The sequence below is a fragment of the Drosophila bipectinata genome, chromosome XR (genome assembly GCF_030179905.1).
Source record: "Drosophila bipectinata strain 14024-0381.07 chromosome XR, DbipHiC1v2, whole genome shotgun sequence".
NCBI lineage: Eukaryota > Metazoa > Arthropoda > Insecta > Diptera > Drosophilidae > Drosophila > Drosophila bipectinata.
In genome coordinates, this window is record NC_091735.1 from 983487 (window position 1) to 993182 (window position 9696).

The 9696-nt window shown below is 47.6% G+C and overlaps 1 pseudogene; it reads left to right on the forward strand.

The window, feature by feature from the left end:
- Positions 1-1340: 1340 nt before the first annotated feature.
- On the forward strand, positions 1341-8168 carry LOC138927787 (uncharacterized; annotated as a pseudogene).
- Positions 8169-9696: the final 1528 nt, after the last annotated feature.

Here is a 9696-nt window from a genome sequence, read left to right on the forward strand (position 1 = left end):
CGCTTCCCGCCAAAATAGAGTATTCGAGGTTGGCGAAAAAGTCCTAGTGAAGTCCAACAGACGCCTAGGCAACAAACTCTCACCATTATGTGAAGAGAAAACCCCTGAAGCGGACATGGGGACCACAGTCCTCATTAAGGGGAGGGTGGTCCACAAAGACAACCTTAGGTAGGCCGAGCGCGACCATGTTATCGCTCACCTGATAATTTCGCTTCTTATTATCTTTTTCCAAGCCACTTGGCATAAGTTTTGCGCCCTTTATTATTTTAATCGTGCTTTGGTGGTGGGCTACCCAACTTCAACAAAATTCATAACACATCCAAATTACAGGTTTTCAACCATATCCCTGATTTTCCTTTTGGCCACAACTTCGGCACGCGTCACGGACTATTCCAAAGCCAAATACATTCCCATCGTTGATAAGCGAATCCTTATATGGGAGGAATTTGCTTTTGTTAAGCACTCAGCAAATCTCTCGGAATATAGGCGCGTCATCGAAGAAACTAATGGGATGACCGTCATGTTCCCGCAATCCCACATGCAGAAACTCCTAGTTGTTGATGTCGCCCACCTACGCGACATGCTCGACTCTTTGAGCATCCATCATAGGGTAGCAAGAAGTTTAGACTTCTTAGGGACTGCGCTAAAAGTAGTGGCAGGAACGCCAGACGCAGAAGATTTTGAAAGAATTAAATTTAAAGAATTCCAATTATCAAATGCAAACAATAGGCAGGTTAATATTAACAACAAAGTACAAATTCAAATCAATAAAATTTCCGCTACCGTCAACCAACCTCTGAGGTCAGCAAAAGTCCCAAATTGATACTGGGCACCTATTCGAGATGCTTTTAACTCGAAATAGGATGATAGCAATGGAGCTACAGGGTTTGATGCTAGCAGTGGCACTTGCCAAAGTTAATATTGTTAGCCCCAGCAACGGGTTATTAATATTAAAGTTAATATTGTGGGCCGTCAGCCAACGGGTACAACAGGGGGACCTACGCGCAAGCAATTGCGTGCCGTAACTGTGTACACCGCTGGTAGTGCGACTATACTCTCCACGTGAGGGCGGCTGGTAACAGGTCCCGGTAAGGTCATGTCTCTGCCGAGGATGCTGGCTAATGGTAGTCGGGCGGGGAGAAGAACACTCCCTTCCTTAAATTACCCCAATCCAAGGTGGAACAGCATATACCGAAGGATGCGTGTCCGAGGGGGGGCTCGGACGCTAATATGCGAACTCTGGGGGACAGGCCGACCTCCCAGTTTTAACCAGGCTTATCGTGACAAGCGGGCTATGTCATGATGGACGAACCCCTTCCCGCCTACTCGTGGGACCAAACATGAATAACACTCTACAAAATAAAAACCAAAGCGGAGAGCGGAACTCCCTAAAAAAGACCGGAAATGGGGCCAACGGCCCGTCAAACTCCAAGGCCCTCAAAAGCCAAGGAGTTGCTGAGATGGAGAAGTCCCCCACAGAGGGACAACATCTGGAGGCGGGACGCGCCGGTGCGGTGGAGGTTGCCAAGGCCACTTCTTCCAAAGCGGGGCTAGCTATGGGACCACCGAACGGTGTGGAGAGGAAGACCCCAGGGTCAACCTCTAAACCAACCGGCGGTGCCCCTAAGGCGAACCCTGGTCCGGAAGCGCCTCACTCGACGCAGCGTAAAGGATCCTACAAGGAAAGAAGAAGAGCAGCCTTCATTCTGATGAGGGCGGACCCATCGGCCGAAGCCAACCCGGACCAGGCCGAGATTATTAAGTGGGCAAGGGAGATCCTACCCGACTTCAATCCGGAAAAGGCGGGAGAAAGGCTGGATCCGAAGAGACGCACTGGGTCAGACCCTGCCAAGGAGGCCGCGCAAAGCGCGAAGAGGCAGAGGTCCACAGAGGGAGAAGCTCCCCAGGCCAAGAAGAGGAAGGCCCAGCCGCAGCCGCCCAACCGCTCGTTCGCTGAGGTGACGAAGGGAAGAACCCTAATTGGAGTCCTGGACAAGGGCTCCAAGGATGGGCTCATCCCCAAGGAACTCTGGCGACGAGTGGTAAACGAGTTGCATGGGCGCTTCGTGGAGGAGATGCTGCGAAGTGGAGGACCCCCACCTGAATGCGAAGACGCAGGATGGTACCAGGGTAGCGTCAAGGTGATTGCTTGCCAAGACGCGCGATCGGTGGAGACTTACAAGCGGATGATTGCATCGCTTGGAGAGGTCTACCCTGGAGCTAAGCTGATGGCGGTTGACTGGGACGAGATCCCCAGCAAACCGAGGGCGCGAGTGTGGCTCACAGAAAAGCCAGCCGACCCTAAGACCATCCTGACTATGCTTAGGATGTGCAACCCGACGCTCCCCACGGCGGACTGGAGAGTCGCCAAGGTCGAGGAGGCGGTGGGATTGCGGAGGCAGGTCGTCCTCACACTAAACGAGGAGACCGTAAAAGCCCTGGAGAGGACGGAGCACCGGCTTAAATACGGATTCGAGCATGTCTCGGTCCGTATATATAAATCTGATGCGAAGGCCAAGCCAGGAGGTATTGGTCTGGAAGCAGACACGCAAGAGCCAGACTTGGAGGAGCCGACCGAAGAGGGGCACCCGGAGGAAATGTCGGATGAGGAGGAGGACATTCTAGAAGGGTACACCTCGGAGGAGAGCGACTTGGCAAGGGCGCTTGGTGGTGTCGGAATGGAGGACTCTCTGCTGGGCTCCGAGACGGAGGCAGAGATAACTGTGGTGGAGGTTTGTAAGGATGTCCCTGACGATCTTACAAATAAACCTCCACCACAGTAAAGCAGCGTCAGCTGCCCTCCTTCTCCACCTCGCCGAGAGTGGAGCAGATGTGGCCCTCATCCAGGAACCCTGGATCCTAGGAGACAGGATTCTTGGGCTGGGGGCGTCGGAGTTCAGGCTCTGCAAAGCCAACACTACAGGTAAAAGGCGAGCCTGCATCCTCGCAAAAAAGAACCTTAACCTCTTTTTGCTACCCAATTTCAGCAATGAAGACCACGTAGCCGCAGCCGTAGAGAGCCCAAATGGCCCTCTAAGGATATGTTCGGCGTATATGGGCCACGACCAGGAGGCCCTTCCCCCGCACCCGCTGATCAAACAGCTGGTGGAAGACAGCAGGAAGCACAAGATCGACCTGATCATAGGTTGTGATGCTAACGCCCATCATCATCAGTGGGGCAGCACTGACACAAACGAGAGGGGTGAGTCAATCTTCGATTTTATCCTAGGCTCCAATCTTTTGGTGGGTAACAGGGGTACAGAACCCACTTTCATAGTCAAGAACAGAAGAGAAGTACTTGACGTCACTCTTTACTCTGAATCCCTAGCAGACAGGATTGTTAGATGGGGAGTCCTAGAGAAACACTCATTCTCAGACCACCGATACATAGAATTAGTGGTCAATTTCGAGAACTTTAATCGACTAACGGTACGCAACCCGAGAAAAGCGAACTGGGAGTTATATAGAAAGAAGCTAGATAGTTCCTTGGGAAATCCTCCAACAGGGAATGTGGATAGTAGGGCAGCCCTGGATGCCATGGTGGATACGCTCGCGGCAGCGTGCGCCAGGGCATTCAATAAAGCTTGTCCCAAAATCAGATCGGGCAAAAGCAAGTCAAAGAAACCACCATGGTGGTCGCAAACACTTGCGCCTTTTAAAACCAAGGCCCGCAAGGCCTTCAATTTTGCCAGAAAAACAAACTAGGAGACAGCCTGGGAGTCGTACAAAGCGGACCTTAGGCGATATAACAAAGAGCTTCGCTAGGCAAAAAGAAATGCCTGGGCCGAGTTCTGCACGAACATTCAGGAAACATCAGAGGCCTCTCGACTCAGGAAGGTCCTTGCAACTACTGCACCAAATGTAGGATACATTAAAACCTCAGAGGGCAACTGGACATCGTCCAGCAAAGAAACCCTAGAGGCACTCATAGAGACACATTTCCCGGGATGCTCTCGAGAAGACGCAACCCTGGAAATGCAGACACAGGGGAATAGCCCACCCACCAACAATCCACTTGAATACCTATTGAATGATAGATATCTCAGCTGGGCAATAAATAGCTTCAAGCCCTTCAAATCCCCGGGTCCAGATGGCATTGTCCCGGCTCAACTAATTAAAGCCGGTCCCAACCTGAAATCATGGGTCAAGACAGCTTTCTCACCAATCTTCAGGATGGGCATCGTACCCCAAATGTGGTTGCGGACGAAAGTCGTATTTATACCCAAGGCGGGAAAACCATCTCACTGCACCCCCAAGGACTTCAGACCAATAAGCCTGTCGTCCTTCCTTCTCAAGACAATGGAGAGACTAATCAGCCTCCATATTAATCTTACTATAAACCCAGATGATATCTCGGGATCACAACATGCGTATAGGAAGGGCCGATCCACGGAAACGGCACTCCACGAAATCACTACTTTTGTCGAGAAGGCACTTAGTGATAAGGAATACGCACTCATTGCTTTTCTAGACATAGAAGGTGCGTTCAACAACATCCTACCAAGCTCGATAACCAATGCGCTGACAGGACTAGGAATAGATAATCAATCCGTACGCCTTATTAAGCAGATCCTGGTAAACAGGACTGTTGAGGCGTCACTAGGAGGAGAATCTATTCATAGATACGTCAGAAGAGGCACCCCGCAAGGAGGCGTACTCTCACCCCTACTCTGGAACGTGGCGGTTAACAGCCTACTGCGATCCCTTGAAGGGGGTGGTTGCAAACTTATCGCTTACGCGGATGATGTCGCAATTGCCTTCTCAGGAAAATTTCCCCAGACTCTATGTGACCGCATGACGGACAAACTTAGGGTCCTCTCAACATGGGCAGCTAGAAATGGACTAGGTGTGAACCCATCCAAAACAGAGCTCGTCCTCTTCACCAGGAAGTACAAAATACCAAACTTAAGGCTTCCAAAACTATTAGGAGAAACACTATCTCTTAGCGATAGCGCCAAGTACCTAGGCATTACGCTAGACAGGAAACTGGACTGGAAATCAAACACTATGGATAGAGCCAACAAAGCTACAATCGCGCTCTATACTTGCAGAAAAGCCATTGGTCTTAAATGGGGAATGTCACCAAAAATAAAGATGGCTTTATACAGCGGTCATAAGACCCATCCTCTTCTACGGGGTGGTGGTATGGTGGCCCGCTCTCACCAACTCCACAATCAGGGAGAAGCTTAGGAAAACGCAAAGGATGGCGGAGGTCTGTATCACGGGCAGCCTACGTACCACTCCTACGGACGCACTAGACTTCATACTCGACCTTTTACCAGTAGATAGTTAGATCTACACCACTGCACGCCAACGGGGTCTACAGACTACTGCGAACCTGTCGATAATCCCACCTTAAAATACAAGGTCTACATTCCAACAAGGGAGGAATGGGACACACAAATCCCGGGACCAGCCGGTTCCCTCCATATTTACACAGACGGTTCAAAATTGAATGGCCAGGTGGGAGGCGGTTTCCATTGCGAAAAGCTGTGTTTAAATGAGTCCTTCAGACTCCCAGACCACTGTAGTGTTTTCCAAGCAGAAGTAATAGCTATCGGAGAAGCACTCAGATCCCCAGCACTTATTGGTAATCAGGACACAATCTGTATCTTCTCAGACAGTCAAGCGGCACTCAAAGCCCTTGACGGTCTTTCATCCAACTCCAGGACAGTGAATGACTGTCGCAGATCTCTTAACGAGATGGCAGAGCAGCATGACATACACCTCATATGGGTGCCCGGGCATAGGGACCACGAGGGTAACTGCGCCGCCGACGAACTAGCAAGAGCAGGTACTACCAATCCTCTCCTACCGGAGAAGGAACCAGTAGGTATCCCCTTAGCTACGTGTAGGCTAAAATGCAGGGATCACTTTGACCGCGCATCACTGCGGAAATGGAGAAACCTCCAAAACTGCAGGAACTCCCGCATGATATGGCCAATCCGATCTAGGAAGAGGTCAATGATGCTCATCGCCCTGAATAGGCAGGACTGTAGTCTGGCGATCAAGGCCATTACGGGACATTGGTTAATAGGAGCACACGCGGCTAGACTAGCGGTGCCTCATTATGACTACTGCAGGAGCTGTGGAGACGAAGAAGAGGAAGAGACAGTCGCACACCTCCTGTGTCAATGCCCTGCGCTGGGGCGCATCCGACTCAAATTCCTGGGCGCAGCAATACTTACAGACCTTACAGACCTCGCGGAGGTCGCTCCACACAGACTCGTAGCCTTCATCCGTAAATCCGGATGGGACCGCGAGCCGCTTCAAGAAGGATAGAGCACCCTTGGGCACATAAGTAGTGGGAAGGGAGAGGTCCTTTTGTAGGATCCTTGCCTGTGCGGTACCACAAGGAGCCCAAGCGGCTCAAGTGGATGGGGATCAGAAACCGGCCCTCATCGCCGCCTCAACCTAACCTAACCTAGCCCCAGCATCCTAGATCATGCAGACCTGGAAGGTGTGTGGATGGAAGAGCCCACCGAGACCGCGATTAGAGATGTTTTGTCCGTATCGTCCGTTAAGATCTTACAGTCCGATAACATATTACATTTTATTATTAAGTTTCCAAAGATAATGTCGGCCTGCAGCAATATCACCGTTTTCCCAGTCTCACATCACGACACCATGCTCAGGCTGGAAGATAACGTCATTGCCGAATGTGACAGTGAGATCCACACCGTGGAAAAGTGCTCCCCGACATCAGGAGCTACATTTTGGCTCCTACAGATTGGCTCGCAGAAGATCATGCGCCCAAGAGCTTCACGCTGGAGGCACGGCGCATTGCGAGATCCAGCAAAGCGATTTACACCCCATCACTTACGTTGATGAAGGAATAGTAATTGTAAATGATCGCTCGGCTCACGTGTGTGTGGACAATGGCACCTGTGTCCATATAAAAGGCACATATCTCATCACGTTTGAAAAGAGTGCCTTGGTCAACGAAACCCGATTGGTCAATCATGACACAGCCCAGAAGAGGGCTCCAGGAGTGGCCAGCTCACCTTCCCTGAACGTCACCATGGAACGTGACGTTCTTAGCCTTCCTTACCTTCACCGACTGAGTGAACGTAGTCTGGAGTACATCAAAGAGTTCGGGAAGGTTGGTGTTCATGGCGGGAGCAATATGCTGCGCTTTAACCCTTTATAAGGCAATAACTCCGATTTTCTTCATTTTTTTTTTGTTCGGTAGATAAGTGAAAATAAAAGATACACTTCTTTTTATTTTTTTTTAAAGGTGGGTTTTTCTTAATTTTTTTTTAAATAAGCGAAAAAAAGCGATTTTTTTAAACTAAGCGAAATTGTTGATTTATTTGTATTATAATGCAAAAAACACAAAAACTCAAAAATATGCAACATAATATAATATTTACCTAATTTCAATAATTCAATTTTTTTTGATTTTTTATATTTTGGATGAGAAACTGCACAACCAATTCAGATTGCCACATTCACCAAATTGGCGAGAAAAGTAATCACCTGTTGAGTATTGGACAGAATTCTGACTGACCAACACTTGTTATATAAAAAACGAAAGTTGCTGAACTGCATCAAAAAGATTTTAGACATTTTTTTAACGCAGGTTGAAAAATAATTGAATTTAAAGGGTATGTTGCAGATATGCAACAAGGCCATATAAAGGGTTAAATTGCATCGGCTTGACCTATCGGCGAGTCACTCAGGCCCGAAGAACCGCGGCCCAGCTAAAGGAGATGATTGCCCAAATAGGGTCGGCCGAGGGCGGCATTATTCTTGAAGGGGGAGTAGTTAACTGAAGTAAACCAAGCAGCGGCAATGTCCGATTATTTAAGAGTTCGCTCTGGCCAAACTGCTGACATAGCGTCTGGCCGGAAGCCCATGCATAGCGGCAAGCACTGCACATTTGCGTGGCCGCTGTGAAATACTTTTTGTTAGCTTTAAGCTTCAGTTTGTGTCAGAGTCTCATACAATAAAGAGCACATAAAACCAATCTCCGGCACTGCCGTTAACTTGTAAATTCATTTGTTGAATTGGTCACCGCGCCTTAGGGGCCGTGACAACGGGGCAAGTGCTCCCACCATAACTCCCGTCACAGAACGGATCTCCCCTCGGCAACCGCCAGGGATCTCAGCCACTACCTACAAGGAGTAGCAACCCCGGCAACCATCACCGACTGCAGCGAGGGATAACCAACAACAACATTATTACACAAGCCAATCTATATTATTTTGTATGTGTGAGCGGTACGATCATGAGACGCACCAAATTTTTTTTTACTTGACAAAACATACGTATGTACAAGTATGTATACATATTATAACTATACTATACTATACTATAACTATACATACTATAACTATAGTTAAATTCGCCTCTGAAATGTCTTACATGTCTTAGGTATTGACTGGTGGGTATTGTCTACCCTAGAGGCATAGTGAATTCGACACCCATGCACTAGTTCGGCGAACTTCTGGGCACATACAGATAATAGATGTATACACACACACATATGTATGTAAGTATATAACGCCGTGAAACAAAAATGAAATACTGATAGTCGCTGCCATTTTACATCTGAGATACCCACTTATGCCAAACTGCTTACACTGCATACATACATACATATATGATTCATTTATTTATTACAATTTTGAAAATTTTGTATAATAATTGAATATTAAAATACTCTATTTTGCAGAGCATACAAAACAACACGATCACACACAGACAAACACTATCAACACTAATATTTACTTTTTACTTAGCATATGTAATAATTTACCAGCTAACATACATATAAACACGGCATACATATCTACAATTTCTTCACTTTGTAAGATAAAGGTAGTATCTTAAATTAGATGAAAACATGGAGGAGACATCACGTTCTGTTTTGTTGGTTCCAGCAACAACTCCTAGAGTAACACGCTCAGGTAGACATCCCAAATACCCTTCCGGTAATTAGAGAACAAACCGAATCATTTTCCGAACAACAACCTACAATGGACCCAGGACACGAACCAAACCTTGTCACATTGACCCCGACTGTTAACACCTCTGAAAAATCCTTTCCAACCTTACTTACTTACGCCCAAAGACATTATGATCTTCGTAACACATTTGCCCACCTTCGACGGCACCCCTAGGCAATTAGATAGGTTAATTACAAGTGTCGAAGAAATCATTACGTTCATTCGAGATGCTGACCAGACACCATATGGCTTGCTCACCCTAAGAGCCATAAGGAACAAGAGAATATCTAGGGCTGACAAAGCTTTGGAGTTGGCTAATACTCCATTGAATTGGAATGATATTAAGGCTAACCTCATTCGGCTTTATTCAAGCAAGAAGAGTGAAGCTAGTCTTCTGAGCGAACTCAAAGCATTCTCGGACAATCAATCCCTAGGACAGCTTTTCTTTGGCATATCGAAAATTAAGAGCCAACTCTATTCAGTTTTAAGAAATAGCGAACAGGAGAACTCTGTTGTAGATGCCAAAAAAGTTGTATATAATGAGGTCTGCTTGAACGCTTTTATACTGGATTGAGGGAGCCACTCATCAAACACTCATTAGACAAAAGGTCCCAACCACTATCGAACAAGCGTATGAACAAACAAACCCTACTTAAACCGTTTGAATAGCGTACTATTCAAACAAATCCTACTTAAACACGGACAATAGAGCAAATCGAGGACCCAACGAACCGAGAGACTACCG